At 46.5% G+C, this 25,571-nt stretch overlaps 1 long non-coding RNA gene across 3 annotated transcripts in view; it reads left to right on the top strand.

The window, feature by feature from the left end:
- Positions 1–14,635: 14,635 nt before the first annotated feature.
- Positions 14,636–25,571, top strand: part of LOC142008521 (uncharacterized) — a 34,381-nt gene continuing 23,445 nt past the window's right edge. For all 3 annotated transcript variants that reach the window (XR_012644171.1, XR_012644170.1, XR_012644169.1), the window contains exons 1-3: positions 14,636–14,722; positions 16,317–16,381; positions 24,757–25,036. This is a non-coding gene — a long non-coding RNA (uncharacterized LOC142008521). The remainder of the gene's footprint in view (positions 14,723–16,316; positions 16,382–24,756; positions 25,037–25,571) is intronic.

Genomic DNA, 25,571 nt, shown 5'->3' with positions numbered 1-25,571 from the left:
CTCTCCCCCTATCTTGGTGTCATCTGTAAACTTGCTGAGGGTGCACTCCAGTCTCTCATCCAGGTCTATAATAAAGATGTTGAACAAAATTGGCCCCAGAACCGAGCCTTTGGGCACTTCACTTGAAACTGACTGCCATCCAGATATTGAGCTATTGACCACTACCCGTTGGTCCCGACCATCAAGCCAGCTTTCTATCCATCTTACAGTCTATGTATCCAAGCCATACTTCCTTAACTTATGGGCAAGAATGTTGTGGGAGACTATATCAAAAGTTTTGCTAACTCAAGGTATATCACATCCACTGCCTTCCCCATGTCCTCAGAGCCTGTTACCTCATCATAGAAGCTAATCAGATTGGTAGGGCACAACTTGCCCTTGGTGAATCCATGTTAACTACTTTTGATCACTTTCCCCTCTTCCAAGTGCTCCAAAATATATTCCTTTGGGATCCCCTCCATTATTTTCACAGGGACTGAGGTAAGGCTGACCAGTCTATAGTTCCCTGGGTTGTCCTTCTTTCCTTTTTTACAGATGGCCACAACATTTGCCTTTTTCCAATCATCTGGGATCTCTCCCAATATCCAAGGGTCTTCAAAGATAATGGACAAAGGCTCAGCAATGATGTCTGGCAATTCCCTTATTACCCTTGGGTGCAATAAATCCAGACCCATGGATTTGTGTACATTTAGTTTTTCTAGGTAGCTCTTAACTTGCTACTTCCCAACCAATGGCTGCCCTCCACCTTCCCGTACTCCAGTGTCTAGCCCCGTTGTGTGGGAGCTGGCCTTGCCTGTGAAGACTGAGGCAAAAAAAGCATTGAGTACTTCAGCTCTTACATCATCTGTCACTAGGTTACCTCTCTCATCCAGTAATGGCCTCACACCTTCCCTGATAATCCTCTTATTGTTAACATGTCTGTAGAAACCCTTCTTGTTACCCTTCACGTCCCTTGCCAACTGCAGTTTCAATTGTACTTTCGCTTTTCTGATTACTGCCTGGCATTCTTCAGCCATATATTTATACTCCGCCTTAGTCCACTGTCCACTTTTCCACTTCTAATATGCATCCTTTTTGAGTTTAAGCTGATCAAGGATTTCCCTGTTAAGCCAAGCCGGTTGCCTACCATATTTTTGTTTCTTACGCTGCAGTGGGATGGCTTGTTGCTATGCCTTCAGTAAGACTTCTTTAAAATACTGCCAGTTCTTCTGAACTCTTTTTGCCTTTATCTTCATTTCCCAGGGGATCTTGCCCATCAGTTCTGTCAGGAGTTGAAGTCTGCTCTTTTGAAATCAAAGGTCCGTATTTTACTGCTTACTTTTCTTCCTTTTGTCAGGATCCTGAAATCTACCATCTCATGGTCACTGCAGCCCAGGTTACCACCTCCTTCTATTTCTCCTACTAGTTCATCCCTGTTTGTGAGCAGCAGGTCAAATTGTGCATGGCCCCGGTTGGTTCCCTCAGCACTTGTACCTAGACGTTATCCCCAACATTCTCTGAAAACTTTCTGGATTGTCTGTGTGCTGCTGTTTTGGTCTCCCAACAAATGTCTGGGTGATTAAAATCTCCCATGAGAATCAGGTCCTGTGATTTGGAAGCTTCTCTTAGCTGTCTGAAGAAATCCTCATCTACCTCATCTCCCTGATCTGGTGGCCTATAGCAGATACCTACTGCAACATCACCTCTATTGCTTCCACCTCTAAGCTTAACCAAAAGACACTCAGCTGGTTTTTCTCCCTCTTTATACTGGAGCTCTGAGCAATCATACTGCTCCATCACATAGAGCGCAACTCCTCCTCCTTTTCTCCCCTGCCTGTCCTTCCTAAACAGTTTATACTCTTCCATGACCATGTTCCAGTTAAGCAGATTATCCCACCAAGTCTACGATATTCCAACCACTTCATACTACTTTGACAGTACCAGGGCCTCTAATTCTTCCTATTTGTTTCCCAGGCTTCTTGCATTTGTTACAAGCACCTTAGAGAAGTGGCTGATTGGCCCACTTTCTCCTCTTCACCCAGGAATCCTACTTTGTTGTTCCCCACTCCTTCCCACTTACCTCAGGGCTTGTGTCACCTTCCCCTATGAACCTAGTTTAAAGCCCTCCTCACTAGGTTTGGAAGCTTACCAGCAAAGATGCTCTTTCTTCTCTTCGTCAGGTGGATCCCATCTCTTCTTAGCAATCCTTGTTCCTGAAACAGAATCCCATGGTCAAAGAAACCAAATCCTGCGCAATACCACTGCACAACCATGCATTTACCTCAGTGATTCAACGATCCTTAACTGGACCCCTTCCTTCCACAGGAAGGATGAACAAGAACATCACTAGTGCTCTATGTTCCTTTATCTTTCTTCCTAGGGTTCCATAATCTGCAGTGATCTTGTGAAAGTTGCTCTTGGACATATAATTAGTTCCTATATGGAGAAGTAGGAAGGGGTTGTTTATTAATATTACATATTATTTCATGTATGATTTGCAGCAGTGCCCAAAGGCCCCAGTCTGAGATGGGACCTTGTCAGGTTAAATGGTATACAAACATGCAGGAAAAGAGAGTGTCTGCCTCAAAGAGTGTACAGTACAAACCTTGTTATTTGGCGTGTCTGGGGAATGGGGGTTGCCAGTTAATCAAATGTGGTGGTTACCTAAGGTTTTTCACCAAACTCAAAAAATATTTAAGAAATGAAAAAACATTACATAACACTACACCCTCTAACACTATTACTGTACTAATTTACTGCTCCTGTACTGCCTCAGGGCCATCAAACAAGTGCAACTTCCACTAACACTGGAAAAGGATGCCAGATAGCTATCAGAGGTTTTCCATTTAACGGAAGAGGGAATTGTATTGCCATCTATGGCAGATATCAGTTAACCAAGTTTTCTGGATATTAAAGTGCTGGATAATAAAGCTTGTACTGTATAATGCTATCAGACTCAAAACATCTGAGGGGGCCAGATAAATCTTTCATACTGCATTTCTAGTTACTAGAGTCTATACTTAGTCAACTCTAATTCTGTTAGTCTTGTTCATAGCTTTACTCTTTATCATCCAAGAGTCCAAATATTGAAAGATATTTAGAGGTGTTATGAATGAGTCGGAGGTGACGTGTGTTGGCAAAAACAACATGCAAACATTTGCATTGCTGTTGCATTTATTTAATGGATATACAAAGGGCTTCAGTTTCCTAAATATGTCCACAAAGTTCTTTTCAAACCTATTAAATTTACTGGAAAAATTAAAATAATCATGTCAGCACATGGCCTGGCTTGCCAATAAAAAAGTAAGTTGCTTAGAAAAGTCCACCATTCACTTCAACCAAATAAACACTGTTTACATGTAGTTTATAATTGTAATACGCTACTGACTACTTAAACTATTCATTATACTAACCTCAAAGTTTGATATTACTGTATATAACCCCAGAACTTGATATTACTGCAGTCAGACATGTCTATGTGTACAGCTACTGCTGGCTTAAAACCAAACACAGATCAGACCTCCCTGGTCTGGCACCCTCAGAACCTGCCCAGTCCTAAACAAGAGAATCTGCCAGACCAGGGGAGGTCGCCTGATACCAGCCTGCTGCCAGCTCCACTTCTGTTCTGGCTGGTTTCCCTTGCCTCTGGCTCAGCTGGGCTGGCAGCCTTGTCAAATGCCATGCCACCCTCCCTACTGCCAGCCCAGGCCACCTACCACCAGACTGCTGGATGCCAGCTCTGGTTCCAGCCACATTGCCACTGGCCCCAAGCCCATCTGGGCTTTCAGATGCCCATTCCAACCCCAGCCACGTGGCCACCAGCCCTGTCCCTGTCTGGGCAGCAGGATGCTGGCCACGCTGTTGGATACCAACCCCCTGCATGGGAGCTCCCAGCCCCAGGACTCTCTAATCCAGGAATATCTGTTGTCCTCCTGGAGCATGGATGTTGCTAAACCAGAGATTCCTAGTTTAAGGAAGTTCAACTAGTATAACATCACTAGGAATGATTTTAAGCCTGAAAGGAAAGGCTGTACGGCTTCATATTTGGAGTTCTGCTAATCAGAATGGGAAGCTGGGACAGAAAGTTAATGTCCCACGGAATGGAAGGAATGTTTGAACATTCAGTCTTGTTTCAAGTACCCTGATATATAAGTATTTTTGTTGCTATGACTAGAACTGTTTTGATGATAAGAGACACTGAGTAGTTTGCTGAAACTAGAAGAACCAGTGAGCCCTAGGATTCATTGTGAATTATATGCTTTGTTTAAGTTAGCTATAAAAGATTAATCAAAAGGGTACACTTTGGAACCAGTCTGAGGAAGCTTTTGTTTGGAAAAGAAGCTGACTGCAAAACTTCCCAGCAGCCGGGCGGAAGGAAGGCCCCAAAAAGCAGGTTGCTGATCTCTCAAATTCAAGTCAGACTTTGGGTAAACATAAATGTTTGAAATGCTCTAAACCTACAGTTATACCATATGTGTGTGTATATGGCTACGTCTACACGTGAAGCCTACATTGAAGTAGCCTATTTCGATGTCGCCACATCGAAATAGGCTATTTCAATGAATAACGTCTACACGTCCTCCAGGGCTGGCAACGTCGACGTTCAACTTCGACGTTGGGCAGCACCACATCGAAATAGGCGCTTCGAGGGAACGTCTACACGCCAAAGTAGCACACATCGAAATAAGGTGCCAGGAACAGCTGCAGACAGGGTCACAGGGCAGACTCAACAGCAAGCTGCTCCCTTAAAGGGCCCCTCCCAGACACAGTTGCACTAAACAACACAAGATCCACAGAGCCGACAACTGGTTGCAGACCCTGTGCATGCAGCATGGATCCCCAGCTGCGGCAGCAGCAGCCAGAAGCCCTGGGCTAAGGGCTGCTGCACACGATGACCATAGAGCCCCACAGGGGCTGGAGAGAGCGTCTCTCAACCCCTCAGCTGATGGCCGCCATGGAGGACCCCACAATTTCGACGTTGCGGGACGCGGATCGTCTACACGGTCCCTACTTCGACGTTCAACGTCGAAGTAGGGCGCTATTCCGATCCCCTCATGAGGTTAGCGACTTCAACTTCTCGCCGCCTAACGTCGAAGTTAACTTCGAAATAGCGCCCGACGCGTGTAGCCGCGACGGGTGCTATTTCGAAGTTAGTGCCGCTACTTCGAAGTAGCGTGCACGTGTAGACACAGCTTATGTGTGCTTAAGACCTAATTAAAATGATTTTACATGAAAGCACTCTGGTTTGTATCAGTCATTCATCAAACAAAGCAGCAATGTCCTCTGATTTATTCCTGAAACCAAGTAGAGAGAAATAGTCAAATTACCACTGCTTTGGGTTCAGGGTTTTCTTCAAGCCACCAAGGAATGGTGGAAAGGAGTGGACAAGTAGTATGAAATTACAAGTTTCAGAGGGATAGCTGTATTAATCTGTTTCAGCAAAAGCAACAGGGAGTCCTGTGACACCTGAAAGGGACTGGGAATGGCTCTCTCATTACAAAAAGTGTTTCTCCACTTTAGGTATTTTCAACTTTTTATCCATAGCCACCCTGACTGAATCAGCTCTGATTTGACACTCATCTCTGTGTCCCTACTATCTGTCTCTTTTCCTTTCACTTAATGCATCTGGTGAAGTGTGTTACAGCTTATGAAAACTTATGCCATAATAAAACTATTAGCCTGTAAGGTGCACAAGAACCACAAAATATTGGTTGTGTGGAGCAGGAATAAAATAGAATGTGGCAAAATTAATGAAGAAATCCCAGTTAAAAGCCTCGACACCCACCTCAGAAGCAGTATAGGTATCAGAAAGAGGCAGCGTACAGCCTGGAAGAAACAACTGATAGGCACTCAACCAAGAGGCTTTAGTGAAACAATCAAATTCCCAGTAATGCTGCCCTATGGCCAGTCATTAAAGGTGACCTCAGGACTTGAAAGCTGGTAGTTGATTTCCATTCCACTAATTGTGGGAACCCACAGATGGACTCAATTGTAGGAGGGGCCCAGGTGTTTAAGTTTGTGATTTAGCCAATGTTTTTTGATGTCCCTTTGCATTGGGATGAGCTGCTAAGAGTGCGTATTTGCCTTCCAAATAAGAATGGGTCATGTTCTTGCCCATAAATTAAGTATGGATTAGATACATGGACTATAAGATAGATAGAAAGCTGGCTTGACAGTTGGGCACAACAGGTAGTAGTCAATGGCTCATTATCTGGGTGGCAGTCAGTTTCAAGTGAAGTTCCCCAAGGCTCGGTTCCAGGGACAGCGTTGTTCAACATCTTTATTAATGACCCGGAGGAGGGACTGGATTGAACCCTCAGTAAGTTTGCAGATAACACTAAACTAGGGGGAGAGGTAGATACATTGGAGGGTAGAAATAGGATTCAAAGTGACCTGGATAAATTGGAGAACTGGGCCAAAACAAAGCTGATGCAGTTCAGCAAGAAGTGTAGAGTCCAGCACTTGGATTAGAATAATGCCAGGCATTGTTACAGGCTGGGGATTAACTGGCTAAGCAGCAGTACAGCAGAAAGGGACCTGTAGATTATGGTGAATAAAAGGCTGGATATGAGTAAACAGTGTACCCTTATAGCCAAGAAGGCTAATGGCATATCAAGGTGCATTAGGAGGAGCATTTCGAGCAGATATAGACAAGGTGTTGGTCCCCTTTATTCGGCACTGGTGAGGCCACATCTGGAGTATTGTATCCAATTCTGGGCCCCCCAGTAGAGAAAGGATGTGGACACATTGGAGAGGGTTCTGTGGAGGGCAATGTAAATGCTTAAGGGGCTGGAGCATATGACCTATGAGGATAGGCTGAGGGATTTGGGCTTATTTAGTTTACAGAAGAGAAGACTGAGGGGTGATTTAATAGCAGCCTTCAACTTCATGAAGGGGAGCTCTAAAGAGGGTGCAGAGAAACTTTTTGTAGTGGTGACAGATGGCAGAACAAGGAATAATGGTGTGAAGTTACAGAAGGAGAAGAATAGGTTGGATATTAGGAAAAACTTTCACCAGGAGGGTGGTGAAGCAATGGAATGTGTTGCCTAGAGAGGTGATGGAATGTCTGTCCCTAGAGGTTCTTAAGTCCCGGCTTGATAAAGTCCCGGCTGGGATGACTTAGTGGGGGTTGATCCTTCCTGAAACAGGGGGCTGGACTCAATGACTTCCCGACATCCCTTCCAGGCCTATGGTTGCATGATTCTATGTTTTGCCAGGGTCTTCATGGCCCCTATTATTTATAATTTCCATGTAGTCAAGAGGTGGATGAGGATGCCAGACAGAGACAGTATAATTTGTAATGTGGATGGTACCTTGACACCTGGAAAGATCTGGAGTTATTGGACATGGTGTTACAAAAGATTCAGGAAAAGGAATTTAAAGTAAGTGCAAAGAAAGACCCACATAGGTAAATTATCTTGCAGTGACTCTGGGACAGAAGGGGTTTTCTCCTGACCAACAAAAAGTGGAGCTGATTCTTAAACTCCATCTCCCACCAATATAACTGCTCTGAGGTCCTTTCTGGGAATGATTTATTTCTCTCAAGAGTTCACTGAGAGATTTTCAGAGAAGGCAGCCCCACTGCATGAATTGTTAAAGGAGGAAGCAGAATAAGACTGTGAGTTTTAATACCAGGAAACCCTGGTCCAGTAAAACAGGCCTTGGTTCAGATTCCAACATGTCCGTGGTGGGACATCCATTTGAGCTCCAAAGTTGCCAGCTGATGAGATGGTGATGGGAGCTGTACAGCGTCAGAACCATGCTACAGGCCTCTCCCCTGTGGGATATGCTTCCAAACTTTAAGTGGAATGGTGATGGGATTTACTCTGTATGAAAGGGAGGTTTTGGCACAAGTTGGGGCTTTGCAAGATTGGGAAGATCTAGTTGGATTGTCCCTGGTGTTACTGAAAACTGCCCACTCTCCAAGACATACATATTCACCAGCAAAATTAACAACAGTCATGTGCCCAGCCCCAGGAAGGCCTAAGCAATTAGTGATGAATTAGTGGAGGCCCAAGCAGGCAGTCAAAGCACAGTTAGACATTCAAGAGCCCCCTTCTGGATAAATGGAGGCAGGGGAGCTCAGACCCTAATGGCTCTGAGTAAAAGTTAATGTGCAGCTTAAATGTTTAGCGATATCTCCTGCTATATGAGGTGGTGATGGTATTTTGCTCCCAGCACAATTAGTTAAAAAATATCAGCACAAGATGGAATTTAGCATCACTGCCCCTGCTATGATTCATTAAAGCATGTAAAGGCATATTACTCATAGTCTGGCTACTATGTGCACAGAAAAGTCCATCAGGTGGGACTAGGCTGGTGTCATGGCCCACTGTGTTCATTGATGGGCTATCAACCTGAATAATCTATTCATAACGTGCTGGCTACATTGGATGTAAACTACTTTGTTGGTTTTGCCTAAGAGCACATGCCTTCAAAGTACGGGGATACAATCAATATTAACAACTTCAGAGAAGAAAATGGATATAATTAGGGTAATCATATTCAGCAAATCTTATTTTTCCATGGACACATTACATGCCTTACATATTTGTTGTAATTATACAACAGCATTGCAGCAACAATGATCTACATGGTCATATTTTAACCACATGCATCACACTAGATGGGAACTGATAGGAAGTTATTTAAATTGTGGTAAGCCCAAATATGTTCACTTATGTCCCCCAAGCAGATTACTTCAGGGAAAAAAGCCACTTCATTTTAGGCAGAAATAACCCCTTTTAATGCCGAACACAGGATAAGAAGGTCTTGGAGCTGCAAGAGTACAGCTAGTGATACCAGGAAGCAATGGGAGGTTCTTTTGCCTTGCATTTTGGAGGACCCAGGTTCTCAAGAAATTTATGAAAGGGTGAAAGCATGTTCGATAACAGGTTGGTTAATGATGCCTTGGTAAAAAAATTATTAATATGCAGCCAAGTACCTCAAGGAAATGGCCCTTCCAGAGACCCCGTGAAGTAAAAGTTATAAAAGTGTGGATTTTGGAACCTTCTCTAATTAATTTGTTTGAGGAATATGTAGTTCAAACCAATGTAAAGAAGCAACTGGCAATTAATTGAAACCACACCCTGAAAAAGGTTATTGTGGATTTTCCTCAGCAAACATCTTGGCAATAAAACACACTGTGAAAAGTTATATGAAGGTTGGAAAAACTGAATTAATCTTCAGGTTGTTCCCGCACCTCGCAAGGACAGACCAAAAAGGGACATAGTGTGAACATTTGGAACAGGGGTAATGATTCTTAATATCAGTGAAGAAGTGGTGGCAAATAAAATGAATGCAACACCCAAAGGTATCTTTAGATCAGCTACACTCCCTGCAGGACAGGGTGGAACAGCAGCAGTCCCGCAAAAAGGATCACCTTTCCCTTTTGAAAGTTGTAAGTAATGTTTCCTTTCCACTGGTATGAATGCAAATGCAGATGGGGGTTCCTGGCGAGATTCCAGACAGTATGAGTGGGATACACACATTGAAAATTAGGAACATTATTTGGAAAAATTTTCACCCAGACTGAAAGATTTGCAATACTGGTTGAAAATGGTAAATTTTACCAGAGACTGAAGAAACCCCTGTTTGTCTTGGCAATATCAAAACCAGAAATAAGGTGGCTGTTCCCCATTTTAGCAGTGGGCTTTTATATTAATCAAATAGTGATAGTGCCCAAGTATGCATCGCAAAGGAAGATTAGGGTTGGAACAGAGTAGAATTGAGACCCTCAGTAGAAGAAACTGGGACTGGATATACGTGCACTCAATATACCCTTGCAGCATGTGTGTTTAGAATTATAGTGGGAAAATATCATTATGCCATTAATCCACTTGCAAATGAAATTGTATGCAGGAGTGACAATTGCATGCATCTCAAAAGCTGATTCCCGGTATTCACAATTAATTTTGCACATCAGGTACCTAATAATCCACATGAAAACAAAGGCTTTGTCATATTATAGCTATTGAAAGATGGAAGTCTAAATTTCAAGTTCCCGAGTGGAAATATAACCAATCAAAAAAGAAATATATATTGTATTCCTGTGTAACCTTGTACCGATGATAGCAAATATCATTGTTTTACAGGTATTGCTTCAGCATTCCCTTTTAAGGAATTATTTACATGTTTCTAAACAGGAAACTTGTAAAATTATTATCATTGTCCAACACTCTACCAATAAAATTAAACAATTGATTTTTTTAATTAAGTAATTAATTGAGAGGACTGGCAAAGTTTTGGAACACAAATGGTGAGAAACAAGTTGGCAAGTTTCCCCCACAGCAACGTGGATTTTTAATCCATTACATTCAACTGCAGTAGTTTTGGTGTTTCAGACTATGGTCATTGTTTTTTCCTCTAGATCCAGAGGAAGATCATAATTGCAAAGCTTGTACTTTTGTAACCCATGGGTACTTCATGAAGGACTTTTCATGAGATCTGGTCTTTAACAAGGCAAAATCGAGAGTGAAAACTAAGAGTGCCATGGAGAAGATTATTGCTCAGTCTTGGTCAAGAATCTTGAGCCCATTCTGGGCCTCACTAGTAACCCATGAACCCAGTTGTGTATGGGTGTGCTGATCTTAATATTAAAATATATGCTCTACAAGGAGGGAAGTGTAACTCGGCAGTTCAAGATTATGGCATGTGGCCCCAGGACCTGATATTACTTCAATGTTTGCGTACTAGTTGGAAACCAAATACTTGAAATAACCATAGGCGCTGAATGGCAAGGGTGTGCAGCTGCATGTTTGTAGTTCTGCTAATCAGAATGGGAAGACAGGACAGAGAGTTAATGTGCCATGAGAATGGAAAGAATATTTAAATATTTCAACCTTGATTTTAAGTGCCCCTAACAAAATAAGTGTTACTGTAATTACGACTAGAAATACTAGAAATTCTTTGATAAGAGCAGTTTGCTGAAACTAGGAGAAATGGTGACCCACCAAGGGCTGCTATGGTGACCCAATAAGAGTCACTATGAGTTATGTGCTTTGTTTCAGTTAATTAACATAGAATAAGCATAAGGGTACACTTTGGAGCAATCAAAGGAAGTTTTTCTTTGAGCAAGGAGCTGACTCTTGAATGCCTCAGCGGTGGATGGAAGAAAGGCCCCAAAAGTCTGGTTGATGATCACTCAGAACCCTTTCCGACTTAGACCTGAATATGAATGTTTGGCATGCTCTAAACCTAATGCTATAACATATATTCACGTGGGCTTACCACCAATTTGTATTAATCATTTATCAGATGGAGGAGCTGTGTCCTCGTCAATTTATTCCTGTCACTGCCAGGAGAGAAATGGTTACACTCCCACTGCTTTGCATTCAGAAAACCCTGGATAATGATTAAACCTGGATTGGTTTCTAGACAATGCCAAACAAAGCTGGTGCTGATGAAATACTACAAATGACTTAACAGCTGATTCAAGGGCCTGGCAGCCTAATCATTGGCATTCGGGCCTGGCCTATGAAAGTTCCTGTTGTGACTTCTTTATATCTTGCTGCATCCCCAAGTTTCTTCAGGCAGGGCAACCGTAAGTTTGGTAGGGTTGGAACCCCATAAGTTCTGCAAGCTTCTGTCACCCAAGTTCCTCCTAGGCAGAGTGCTTCCAGGAATCTTTCTGTTTCCTTTGGCCAGAAAGATGCTGCTTGGTTCCCCATCACTACTCAGCTGGGAGGATAGTGATCCTGTCTCTCAGATAGGCAGTCAGCCCTGAACTGAGGCAGGCTCCATCCTTTTGCCTCTTCTCCAGCCTTAAGACAGACTGCAGGTGTAACGGGTTAGCTGGTCCCAAAGGCTCACTTTAACTTGTTACATGCTGGTGAGCAGTTTCTCTACTTCACCACAGATGTCATAAGGATTTGTACTCTACTGTATTATAGGCTTTGTTTATTAAACATAGTTCAGTAAACATAAATGGCTTTCACGGAAAATATCTTTTGAATACTCATGCAGGTTGTATTAAATTCACCTGCAGCTACTGTAAAACCTCAAGTTATATGGAGGTTGTGTTCCTGCCATCCCTGGGTAACTCAAATTTTCATGCAAGTCGGGGTGGGGAGCTGGGAAGCAGGCTGACACTTGGTTCCCAGCTTCCTGCTGCTTGCAAGACCTGGGAAACTGACTAGCACACCAGGACTGGTCAGTTTCCTGGCTGCTTCTCCCTGCCTTCCTCTAGCTGCGCAGCTGTCAGCCTGACAGTGACGCTGCTGGAGGAAGGCAGGGAGAAGGTGCTCGTAACCTGCCTAGCTGCCTGCAGATGTGGGCAGCTAGGCAGGCTGACAGCCACAGAGCAGCTTCAAGTTGTGCTTAAGCTGCGTTAAAGTCAGTTATGCACAACCTGAAGCCACCTACTTTGAGGGTTTACTGCATATATTCTATGGCATTTGCAAGACTGACAGATTCTACAGTATTACAGCCTGTCTACTAAGTGCACTAGTATATATTGGTGGGTTGTGAATTTTAATATTCAACAATGTAGAGCACGTTAACTGGCCAATGTGGAGCCTACTCATGAGCACACAAAGTTCCCTAGTGTACTGTACCATAGTACTGCTTCAAGCAGAATGTTAATATGTACTAGGGAAGTTCTCATGCATGCCAGCAGGGTCTACATGAGCCAGGGTTTTTTGGTCATATTGGTGTGCATTAGAATTCACACTTGTCTGATGTTCAATGCAGTATTGTACAGCCAACCCTTATTTTATTTTAAGCTTTGGCATTATAATTTGCAAACATTAGCAAAGAAACAAAAACTGCTGCAAAGACTTCTAGCCTTTTTAACTTAACCTATAGTTTGGAAAGCTACTGTACTTCAGTTGCTTAATTATTTTCTTAAGGGTTGCTCCCTCCTTACAGCACTGCAAATAGCCAGTTATTTCAGATTTGTCATGAATTGCTGCTACTCTATAGCATCCGAAAGATAAATTGGAAACATTCACTAAATAAATCTCCCATTAGTCTTCAATCTTGTGCCTTGTTTAGCTGTTAAAATCCATCTGTTTCTGGGAGGCTGAGTTTTGGGTTTTTTTAGAGAGATCATGCCTTCTGAAAAAAACATTTTTATTACTGTATCAGAACAGCTCCAAAATCTTCTGGGCAGCAGGCTTCCCTAAGCACAGAAACAGAGCGATCGTTCTATGCAAAAGGACTTAATTTCAGCTTTTTGGATTTAGCCCAATTCAGTGCACAAAGGTTTGTATTGTATAAGTTGAGTTAGTGCTGGCTGCACTGGAGGTGATATTCCGACCCTGGCACAGCTATAATTGATCCAACAGCTAAAGAAATGGCTTAGTGAAATACCCTGATCCTTTCTCATTCATCTAGTAAGAATTATAGGCTAAATTAGATCACTCTGCACTTTTTATAAAGCAATCAGAACTTGACAGACAGTGGGGTTAAGATAGACACTTGCCCTAACATGGGGTTCAAGTAATGCATGTAAAATACATTCTGTGGTCTACAGATTATCCATCAATGATTTTCATAGGTTTGGCACAAGGTTCAGCGCTGATGTAAGATCAATTGGCACTAGTTGTTGGAATCTTCAGATGCAGCAATGCAGGATACCCAGGATAAGGTTAGTTTCAAGTCAGCTGTTTCAGAAATGTGGAAAGATCTGCTTTAGGAATGGTGAAATCATATTTAGATCATGATGAGCGTATGAGCTGAAGATACGAGATTTGGTACCTACTAAACAATAAGGACTTTCGCTATCTTCATCTTAATTTACGATTAGCAAATCTTCTGTTATAATTTGTATTTTTCACTAAGATCCTAATCACTCCTCCTACCCAATATGCAGTCATGAGCTAACGAAGGAAAAATATAATTTCTACCCGGTTGTCTTGGAAGATGTTCAGCTGCAGATCTGTATTAGATTATTTCATGGTTATGGTACCTGAGAACCAGTCTTACAACCTTAGATCTAGGATGACCAGAAAGTTCATTTTATGCCAGTTACTAATTTGTCTCATGAAAGAACCATAAGGCGTATTTCAGTGCGGTACGGAGCACCGCCTGTCATGTACTAATCAGCCTTAATTCCTAGTGTTCATCATGTAATTAGGCTTTTAATTAGAAAGGTAAGAACACATGCTGAAGGCTTATTTAACTGAGGGCTCTGAGAAAAAAAAATGTCTTATCTACTGAGAACATGCTATGATGTTTTAGAAAATGGCTGTTCTGTGTTTGCACAGCACCGACTACAATAGGGCCTTGATCCTTGACTGAGGCCCCTAGTTGTTACTGTAATTCAAATAATAAGTAATAAAAAATATGGCCCTTACTATGCTAAAAGTGTCACGTGACATGCCGGCAGACAGCAGCCTGCAGGCCTCTGAGAGCAAGAATAGAAACTTTCATGCTTGCTGTACACAGCCTAGCACATCCTTGAGCTCTGCAGGCATAAACAACAGATGGGCTTTATCATGCCTGACAGCCCTTATCAGCAGCAACCCCTACACCTTTAATTGAAAGCCAACTACTGAAGTAAACAGCCCTGACCCCTGCTTCAACTCTGCTTTAACTTTGTGGGAATGTAGAAGTGGCATTGAGCCAGTGAGTGCACACATGGCGGTAAACAACTAAGATATAAAAACCCAGGGAGCCCTGCCCCTAGCTGAGTCTCTCTTCCAGCCTTAGAGATGCCCTGGAGTCTGTCAGCTGCAGCCATGTCTGCTGCAGCCCAGGTGTGAGGCCTTTTGGGTTTGGGACTCCCCATGGCAGAAGCGGTGTAAGCATTCTAAAGAGTCTTTTACTTCTTTAAGCGTTGTCCTGTAGTGCTTTTGCTTGCTAAAGTGTACCCTGTGAATTGTAGTAGCAGTGGAATAGTAAGATTAATGAAGTACCTTATTCCTAATTGGCTCTGTGTTGAAGTGGATCCCGGTTCATCTGGTGGCCTGGTGAGCTGACAAAAAGTTGCTGGCTGTGGCCAAATCCGATGACCTTCAAGTCATGCACAAAATTCATATTTTCTTCAAGGTATTTGAAAATAAGAGACTTAGCCAGGAATTAAATGTTGGAGCAGAAGAATGGCTTTCTACTGTAATTTGCCAGTTTGCCAGATATGAGATTTTTAAAGACACTGTTGTACTTTACTTATGAAGGAGTCTTATTCTGAGGTGATTTAACTTGCACTCACAGACACCAGTACGCTATATGAAAAATCTGTCTATGAGAATTATCATTTGTGCAAGCAAATTACTTAATTGGCCAACTATTCAACTCCTGTGTGCAAATGTAACATTTACCTGTTGGGACATGACCGGTTTGAAGAGATGGCTCATACCATTTATTGGGGATATTCATTGGCTCCAAGAACATGTACACTCCTGTAAATAATTAGTCAAGATCTTTCTAGTTGGATTGTGTTTCTCTATGTATGTGTACACAGCAAAGAAAAAGCACTGCTGGCTTGTATCAGCCACCTTGGACTTGTGGGGTTTGGGCTGTGGGGCTGTTTCATTGCTGTTCACTCTGTATACTCAGGTTTGAGCCAAAACTCTGGAACCCAGAGTCCTAGAGCCTGGGCTCCAGTTGAGCCCAGAAATCTCAACACCAATAAAATAGCACCCCCAACCTGAGCCCCCGCCCCCAGCCTGAATTGGCTGTCAAAGGCCAGCTGAGGTTGTTGCTCTAGTTGCTTTAGACATAGCTCTAAGTTTGGGAACTGCCACTAATCTGGAACTGCACTGCCTGGTACCAACATGTGCAACCAAAGCCACTGAGGAACTAGCCAGTTGTGTTCTGCAATAGTTAGAGGTCTTTCAGTTCCAGGGATAGGGACACAGTACCCCAAGTCTGGAGTTGCTGAATGTGTGGATCAAAGTGGTCCAATGCTCATGCAGCCAATGGAGCAAAGTTCTGCAGTCAGCTGAAAGTAGAACAAGACGTTGTTTTTGCCACAGTTGTTACTGGGGTTATTTAGACCTTTGTAAACATATTTCTTGAATTATTTCTTGAGGTTTCCTGAGTCAGTTTGATAGCTATAAGTTTGATAGCTGTAAAGGTGCCAAGGTAAGATTTATTTAATAAAATTCTCAAGATTAAAGAGGAATTTATTTCCCACTAGTCCACTCAACTCAGAACTGTACCCTTTGCTTGCCCTTTACAAATCACGTTCATGAAAAAGCCATGCATATGAGCCACAGATTACTCTTTTCTACGAGCTTATTAGTCAGCAAAACCCCACGATGCACCCCAGATGTATAATCTCCCAGCTGCCAAGGTTTCAGTAGCGTAAATCCAAAGATTACTTGCTGGCAACAAGACTTGAGAGATTTTACAGAATATAAGTTAGTGTGAATTTTTCATCCTCCTCACAACAGGGAAAATAATCCGCTGATGGGAAATCAAGTTCGTACTCTCAGAAAACCAAGGAAGAGGAAATAAGGTAATTTCTCTAAATCTGCTGGCTACATGGTGCCATTCAGCTGACAACAGTGGTGAAGCAGTATATCTTGTGGGTTTGACCTTCAAGCTACTAAGAGTACCTCTGCAGCTGAAGCTGCTGTCCTAGTGCTGCTCTTCTACCTCATGTGGACTGACAGCTATGGCTCTGAAACAGCTGCATTGTCCCTTCTCCCATCTAGCCCATCTATTTTGAGTCTCAGCAAGAGCATAAATGCGTCTCTTCCTCTTAGCCAGAGATGTTACACAGTGAAAGAAAATCTTAAGAGGAAGATGTCTCTGCTATTACTGCTCAGCTCCACAGGGCTAGAGGGATGGCAGACTCCTTGGAGGGATCAGTCATATTCAGATGACATCAGAAAAGACAGGGGAACGCTTCAGTTCCATGACTGTGCATGAAAAAGTGTGACAAAAAGGGGAAAGTAGCAAGACTAAGAAAAAGTAATTTTTCATGAACAATGAAGTTTAACAAGCCACGTATTGTATCTCTGAGAGGGGTGAACTGCCCATTCACCTCAACAGATATTCACCTAGGTCCCCAAATGGGGCAACATATCTGTCAATGTTGTTAACTGCAGTAAACTCTTGTTTAACTGGTATTTGAGTAACCAGCACTCTCAAATAACTGGCATAATTCCTGTGCTCTCTCCGTCCCAGTCCACTGGCGGCAGCTACAAAATACATTGTAATAAGCTGGCAGCAATAAAATCTCATTGGTTTAGTTGGAAGTGGCTCCCCTAGAGGGACATTTAGCTGGCAACTGACAAACCTCACAGGTCTTGGCATCCTGTTCCCTAAGGAAACTAAAAAGACTTGCTTAATCTAGCCCTATTAATCTTGTGGTTGGCTAACAATTTAAATAGATAACAGGCACTTCCTCTCTCCTGTTAGCCTCATGCACCTCTGCAGCCAGCTGCCTGCTCTTAAAGGGGAAAGCTGGCAGCCTGTGGGGGACCTACTCCGGAGCCAGCTGCATCTCCCCCCCACCCTGACACAGTGCCTTCCCCTTTTCCCCCTGCTGTGGGGCTACACTTTGGAAGGCTTTGTGCAGCCCTGGGTTGGGAGATGGCAGCTGCAAACCTGCCTCCTTCTGCCCAGGCCCCCGGCCAGCCGACAACAGAGCACAGAGCTAGGAAGAAAAGTACAGGGAGCCAGAGCTGGGGTTTGTGCACAGCCCTGCCCCTTGGGGAGGGCATCTCACTCAGTGCTGCTCGGCATCCCTCCTTGCTGCATGTGAGAGCGGATAGCAGGCTCCTCTTGTACTTCCGCCCAGCGTGAGTACTGAACTCTCTCTTATCCAGAATATTTGATTATCCAGCAACCCTCCATTCCCATGAATGCTGAATATCAAAGAGTTTACTGTATTTTGAAGTAGCACTATTTGTCCAGAAATGCTATTTCAAAATAGCTCTACATGTTCAGAAATGCTATTTCAAATACGTTTTCTGAATAGTTGTGTTCTTTGTAAATGAGATATTTCACAATAGCCATTTCAAAATAGCTTGTTTCAAAATAGGGCTGCAGGTTAGCCAGAGCCTTACAGAGTTGAGTGGGAGTTTTGCAGAGTGCAGCAGAGCTGAGACTAGAACTTGGGCACTTAACCCCAGACACAGCCATCTGAGTAGCTTTGTGGACTTTAAGTGACATGTCCAAGGTCACACAGGAAGTTCATGACAGAGGAGAAAAACAAGCCTGAGATTCCCATGACCACTACACTGATCACTGCACCATCCTTCCTCCCAGGCAGATATCATTACACTAGTTATACTTGTGTCTTGTTTTCAATTCTTTTAAAAAAAACTATCATAGGGATGGGAAACTTGATTTTTCATTGCAAACTCAGATCCTAACAGCATCATCTCAGTCTCAGACTGCAACATGCCTGTGCCTTACGCCAGTGTTCACCACTGGATTATCAGAACCCTGTTGAAGGGGAGCCCAGTGAAGCCCAGCACAGAACATGTAGCCTGTACCTCTGCGCTGTCTGTTATAAATGACATCTGAGTTTGATGTTTCAAGTGGGCAGAGCCCAGGAGACTTCCACTACTATCTTTGCCGATTAAAACCCTATGTATCTCTATGCCAATTTACGTCAGGTGGAGATTTGGCCCAAAAGCTTTAAGGAGTAAAAACAGAGTGCAAGTGAGGAGTCACTGGAGCACCAACATGGGAGGTGAAAAATCCACAGAGAGTGAACCTTGTCTAACCCATCTTTGTAAGCAACCATTTTAAATAGAATAAAAGCAGCAGGAATATGATGAATGAATTGATGTAACAAAACCCCCTTTACTCTTGCTTTACGTCTGGGATAGCATTTGATATAACAAATTACACTAGACAGACACCGTGCTGGAATGATTTGGCAAACCATACCCTTGGCATGGATCAACGGCACATGAAAGAGACCAGGAAATTTTTTTCTAGCAACATGAGATGGAATTTGTCTGTGAGGTATTTTAAAATAACTTCTAATGCAGCACATTTGCTTCTATATTGTCTGTATGGGGGATCTGGCTTTAAATTTAAATTTACTTTAAAAAGATTAATTTCTGAAGACCTGACACTAGTTTTTCAGGTGTGTGACAAAGTCCCTTGTCAGCCTCTGTGGGTCCCTGCGCTTCCTGGCGGATCTGTGCTGCCTCAGAGACTCACGGAGGCCCCCTTTTTGCCCAGGCCCTTCCAAAGGCAGGGGTCTCCACTTAGTGAGCCATCCTCATCATAGGCAGGACCAGTACAGGGAGAATAATACCAGTCCCCTTGCAGGCCTGTGCCTGCTCCAGTAAAGTGATCCCTCGGGGGAAGGGTGGGGGAAGTCCAGACCCACCCTCCACCCTGGACTCCGGCCCAGGGTCCCTATGAGAACAGGAGGCAACTGGCAGGACCTTTACCCCTGCCCCAAAGTAGTAGCCTCACCCTGGGCCACTTCGCCCACCATTTCCCTGTGGTACCTTTTCACTGTGCTCGTGCTCGTCTGGTGCACCTCCCAAAACCTTCCCCCCCCTGCTACCAGATGGGGAGCCTTTTATAGGGAGCACAGGGCCTATCTGACCACTGAAGGTCTGGGCCTAGGCAGGCAACAGAAACACTCTGTCCTCTGGGCTGCAGGGATCCCATTTGGAGAGCCCTGCAGTTGGGAGGTGAGGTGCTAGGGGGCGGGCAGCCTTTGGCTGCTTCAGGCCCCCCTGGGGCCAGCTTCTCTTCCCTGCCTTAGACAGGCTGCTTTCTTCTCCCCACCACCCCACCCCTCCCAGCTAGTTTCTTCTGGACCTGCTGCGTGGGTGGTGTGAGGGGGGACTCCTGCTGCCCTGCCTCTTGGCGGGGAGGGTAGTACCCACCTCCTTCCATCTTCTGGGGGGGACTCTGCTGGCCCTCTACTTGGGCCCATCTTTCCATCCACTGGCTGCTGCATCCTTACTGCTCCAGAGGAGGTAAGGGGCTTTCTGGGGTGGCGGCTGGGCTTCCCTCCACAGCTTGCTGTGAAGTGGCTTCAGCTGGTGAGTTTGGTGGCTTCAGCTGGTGAGTTTGGGTGGGGCCCCTCCCCACCAGTGCTCCAGAGAGGTAGCTGCATAGATGGGGGTGGGGTGTTAGGGTGTGGTCCCTGCCCCACCCCTGTAGCCACCGCCTCCTTTAACCCACCCCCCACACCCAGCTGCTGCCAGGGCCCTCTCCAACTGGGCCCCACCCTAACCATCTGCCCCTTCCTCCTTCCTGCATCTGCGGGGCTCTGCAGCAGCAGCTGCTGTGGGCCCTCCTTCAGGCACCCGTGGGCACACCTTTCCCCCTCCCCTTCCTGGTTGGCTCTGCCACCCCTCCTTCTTACCCCTCCCTTTGTGCCCACGCCCCCCCCCCCTTTTTTTGTGTTTGTTAGGTGCCTGAGTCCCTCCCTTTCTCTCACACTCACCTCCCCGCCACATCCCAGTGCAGTAGTAGCAGCCGTTTACCATCTTGTGCTGGGAGTTGTGGCCTTCTTGCATTCCCTTTCCTCCCTCTCTCCTCCTGCCCCACCCCCACCTGATCAGGTCCTCAGCCTGGCCAGTGGGGGAGGGGTAGCCACTTCCTCCCTCCCTTCTCCCTTCCTCCTCCCCTCCCCCACTCCTTCTTAAAGTGCCCTAACTCTATAAAATTCCTTGCCCTGCGCCCCTCATCATGACCTCCACAACCGCCGGGGGGACATCTGGTGATGCCCCCCTCCCTCCTCCCTCCACTACTACCCCTTCCACCCTTGAAATGGTGGCCCACTCGTCCAGGGCTTCCGGGGATCTTGCCATTGCGTTGGTTGAGGGCGCGGGCGTGGGCTCTGGGGCTCCTGCTGCCTCCATCGCGGCGCCCTCCTCCAGCAACCCCGCCCCGAATCCACCACCCACAAAAGGGCAGGAAGGGCCAGGGGACCAAAAACGGCAAGATCCCTGCCTGGAAGGCCAACCCTCCCGCGACTGGGCCCTCCACCCCAGCTGCCGAAACACCTGCTGCAGCTTCCTCTACTTCCCTCCCCCCTGTTCCCTCCACCGATCCTGGGAGCTCTGATCCCCTGGCCCCCAGGTCGTACGCCCAGGCAATGGTGGCCGCCATGCATCCTGCTCCTTCCACCTCCGCTCAGAATACCATCCCTGATGGTCGCGGCCCCTTCCCCACCCTCACCAGCAGGCACAGAGTCCGCTGCCTCGTAGTGTCGGCCTCGCCCCACGTCGAGACCTACGTGCGGGTGTTGGCGCGGGTGGTGGGGACCGCGGCCATGATGGCGGCCTCTCGAATGTTTGGGAAGATCGTCTTCTTCCTGGCGTTGGAGGCCGCCACGCAGGAGGCGGTGGAAAGGGGTTTGACAGTCAGGGGTATCCACGTGCCCCTGGAGCCGCTCGAGGACCTGGGCATACGGGTGGTTTTCTCCTCTGTCCCTCCCTTCCTCCCCAATTCCGCCCTTCTGCCTTTCCTCACCTCCCTGGGCCGGCCCTAGTCGGTCCTGAGTCCCCTCCCTCTAGGTGCATCAGGGCTGCCTGGTGTCAGGCCAGCTCTACGCTCTGGCCATCGAGTCCTTCCTCTGTCTCCTTTGGCGAAGGTTGACAGGGTTGCTGCTCCATGAGCCAGAGCTGCGGCTGGTCCTGTCGGCACACGCCAATGATGTACTCCTTGTGGTCCAGGACCCGGGAGACCTGGTGCGGTTGGAGGCCTGCCAAGCCATCTACTCAGTCAACTGGGTCAAGAGCTCTGGTCTGGTGGTTGGGGCTGGGTGGCAGGCGGGCCACCTCCTGCCCGCGCTTCAGGCCATTCGGTGAAGCGCGGGTCCACTGTCCTATCTGGGCGTCTTCCTATCTGCCACGCATCCCTCTCCACCAGAAAACTGGCAGGGTTTAGAGGGCAGGGTAGCTAAGCGGTTGCAGAGATGGGCAGGGCTGCTCCAGTGCCTCTCCCTACGGGGGAAGGCACAGGTGCTTAATCAATTTAGTCCTGCCCATGCTCTGGCACCGTCTCAGCACCCTTGTCCCACCCCCGGGTTTCCTGGCCTCCCTCCAGAAGGTAATTCTGGAGTTCTTCTGGCCAGGACTGCACTGAGTCCCTGCAGGGGTTCTCCATCTCCCCTCGGAGGAAGGAGGACAGGGCCTGACCTGCCTCTGCACTCAGGTCCATGTCTTCCACCTCTGGGCCCTGCAGGGACTCCTCAACAGCAATAGTGCAGATAGTCTGGCGTGGAGCACGCTGGTGCACGCTTTCCTCCGTCGCTTCCGAGGTCTCCGATACGACCGGCAGCTCCTTTATCTGCTTTTGAGAGGCCATCCACGAGACCTCTCAGAGCTGCTGGCCTTCCACCAGGATCTCCTCTGCACCTGGCGGCTGCTCGCAGTCTCCAGGTCCTTAGGAGCCACTGTGGGGGAAGACCTCCTCGCGGAGCCCCTGCTACACAACCCCTACCTCCGTGTGCAGGCAGCGGAGTCCCCCGTGGTGTGCCAGAGGCTGGTCCTCAGTGGAATCACCAGGATCGGAGACCGCCTGGACTATGACCGGGGAGACTGGATGGAGGCCCCAGCGCTCGCCCAGTGCATGGGGCTCTCCACCCTTCGCTCTCCCCGGCACATACTCGAGGAGGTGAAGGCTGCCTTGCCACCCGCTGCTCACGTCTACCTATGCTGGGTCCTGTGAGAGGGTGTACCCCGTCCTCCTCTTACTCCTGGCCCTCCGGACCTCTCTGTGGGCCCCCAGCTCCATGAGCCTTCCTGCCCCCCTCCCCTCCATCATCCCAGCTGGCTGCCCACCTTGCAGCCGGTCCCCTTCCGAACCGTGCCCCGACATCATCTGTACACGCTCGTGCTTCACACGCTCTACTTCCCCACCCTCATGTCCCACCCAGACCACAAGTGGCGGGACCTTCTACCACCTTCGGAGGGTGGGGAGCCCCGGTGGGCCAGCCTTTATTCTACCCTGGTCCCGCGGCCCACCGGGGACATCAGCTGGAGAATTCTTCATGGGGCGGTGAGCACGGGAGTGTACCTGGCGCGGTTCACCCCCCTCCCGGACACTTGCTTCTTTTGCGGCACGAGGGAGACCCTGGCACACATTTACATTGAGTGTGCCAGGTTGCAGCCCCTTTTTCGGCTCCTCCAGAACCTCTTGCTGAGGTTCTGGCTGCACTTCTCCCCACACCTTCTTATCCTTGCACACCCTATCCGTGGTCCTACCAAGTTGCGGGACCTCCTCGTCAGCCTCCTCCTGGCTATGGCCAAGGTAGCCATTTATAACACTCGGGAGAGGAGGTTGGCAGGGGAGGAGGCATGCGATTGTGGGTCCTGTTTCCGCTCCTCTTTCCGCTCACGAATCCGGGCAGAGTTCCTTTGGGCAGCGTCCACTGGCTCTCTTGACACCTTCGAGGGACAGTGGGCGCTCTCTGGGGTTCTCTGCTTGGTGTACCCTTCTGGTTCCCTCCTTCTAAACCTTTGATCTCCACTCCTGTCCCTGTTTTTTCTTTAGTTGTCCCCCGCATTTTGTTGGGGCCATGACCTTTTTTTTAATGGGTCCCCTCTCCCTCTAAGAGGGGTCTTTTAGTCGTGGGCAGGCTGCACCCGCCCACTCCATGGATCCCCCAATTGGACCCAGTATACTGTCCTTCTAGAAGGCTCCAGAAGCTTCCAGGTAAGGGTCTACCGCTGGGTTTACCACAGGTGGTATAAACTGTCTTGGAGGCTGGGTTGATGAGACCATCTGAGGGCCTGGCTCTTAGGTTTTGGAATACAACATGCTAAAAGAGAACAAATAATGGCAAAATCTTTTTAAAGGAACTGTAACAGGATGGCTTGTCCTTGGGCTGGAGAGACTGGGCCTAAGCCAGCCCTGATTACAGGACAAGCCGTTCTCCAGTCAGGCACCCTGACATGGGGGGACACAGTGAGGAAAGTATGCTAAGCAGGAAGGCCTGGTCAAAACTCTGATTAACTGGAGAAGAGTTTGGGAGACGCTGAAGGGCTGAATATGGCAAAGTGGCCCAGAGAAAACTGAAATATGGTTAAATCATCTGACCCAGCTGTGTAGTACAAGACTACAGGCCAAAACCCAGACTGAGGATAAGACTGAGATCCCTAAATGGCTCCATACAAAGGTAGTAGAGCCCAGCAAACTACATGGAAAATTGCCTGAGGAAGAGCCCCATAGACACAGTCTTTTTGTTTCTGTAAAGGGCAGTTCTGGACTTCAGCTTTGGAGAATTAGGACCTTAGAAGGGGTTGTCTAAAGATGAGAGGGCAAAGTTACCTGAAAGAGAAACCACAGTGATAACTGCCAAGAGGAGGTACTACGCTGTATAGAAAGGATGTGGAAGTGCTGGAGCAGGTTCAGTGGAGGGCAACAAAAATGATTAAGGGGCTGGGGCATGTGACTTATGAGGAGAGGCTGAGGGATTTGGGCTTATTTAGTTTACAAAAGACTGAGGGGTTATTTAATAGCAGCCTTCAACTTCCTGAAGGGGAGCTCTAACGACAATGGAGAGAAACTGTTCTCAGTAATGATGCCTGGCAGAACAAGGAGCAAATGTCTAAAGTTACAGAAGGAGTGGAGTAGGTTGGATGTTAGGAAAAACTACTGAAGCACTGGCACGTGTTGCCTAAAGAGCTGGTGGAATCTCCATCCCTAGAGGTTTTTAAGTCCTGGCTTGAAAAAGTCCTGGGGGGATGACTTAGTTGGGGTTGATCCTGATTGAAGCAGGGGGCTGGACTCGATGACATCTTGAGGTCCTTTCCAGCCCTATGATTCTGTGCTGTCTCTGGTTGTGAGGGGACATCAAGTGGTAAGTGGACTCAGTTACAAAAACTTTCCTTGGGATTCACTATCTATCTGTGATTGACAAACTTCTGAATCCCATCCATGTTTCACTGACAGGTCACGCACAGTCGTCGCGGGGCAAGGAGGTCTGTGTATACACTCGCTGCAGAAGAGCAGACACTCAGATCTTCCATGGTGCCATGAAACAGCATGTTCCGGGGTCAATGTAGACCCTGTAGCTCCTTGCAAGCCAACAAGGATTAAGGAATGTCGACGGGAGGAGTGCTCGTGTTGGCATTCTGCAGTGAGGACAGGGACAAATATTGACAGCTGCAAAATTAATTTTTGGTATGCAATTGGCATCCCTAAAATTGCGTAGCAGCCATCGATATTCAAGGTAAGTGTAGACCTAGCCCAGATCTTATTGTCTAGTCCCATTCAATATGAGGATGTAGGATGCAAACAGTGAAAGAGCTTCTCTTTAAATAGATTGTATAAGAGCAATACTGGCAAATCAGTACGAGCTTAAACTAACAGGCCAACTGCCTGAATGTGCCTTTTAGAGGTACATGGAGTGGCATCACAGTTCCATTCAGGATAATTTGCTGCATGTGAATACTAAGGAGATGTTAATTAGGCTGATATTTACATGTGTTAAAAAATCAAGGAAAACTTTGTTTGTATGTTAATATCTGTCTTTATCCTGTACTCGGTTAGGCTTAAGATCAAATGTGTATACACTGCATTGAACCAACGAAGCTTGCCTGTGTTATCCACACCTATTTCAATGAATGCTTGGCAATTGCCTCATGTAAATCAGTATAAGTTAATTATTTATGTATGCGTGGGGAGTAGGTAGTTAACTTCAAAGCAAGAGTCATTGGTCTGACATATGGAAGCACATATAGGTTACTGCTTGAGTTACCTATTTT

This window comes from Carettochelys insculpta, chromosome 2 (assembly GCF_033958435.1).
Source record: "Carettochelys insculpta isolate YL-2023 chromosome 2, ASM3395843v1, whole genome shotgun sequence".
Classification (NCBI taxonomy): domain Eukaryota; kingdom Metazoa; phylum Chordata; order Testudines; family Carettochelyidae; genus Carettochelys; species Carettochelys insculpta.
This window is presented reverse-complemented; position numbering and strand designations above follow the sequence as displayed.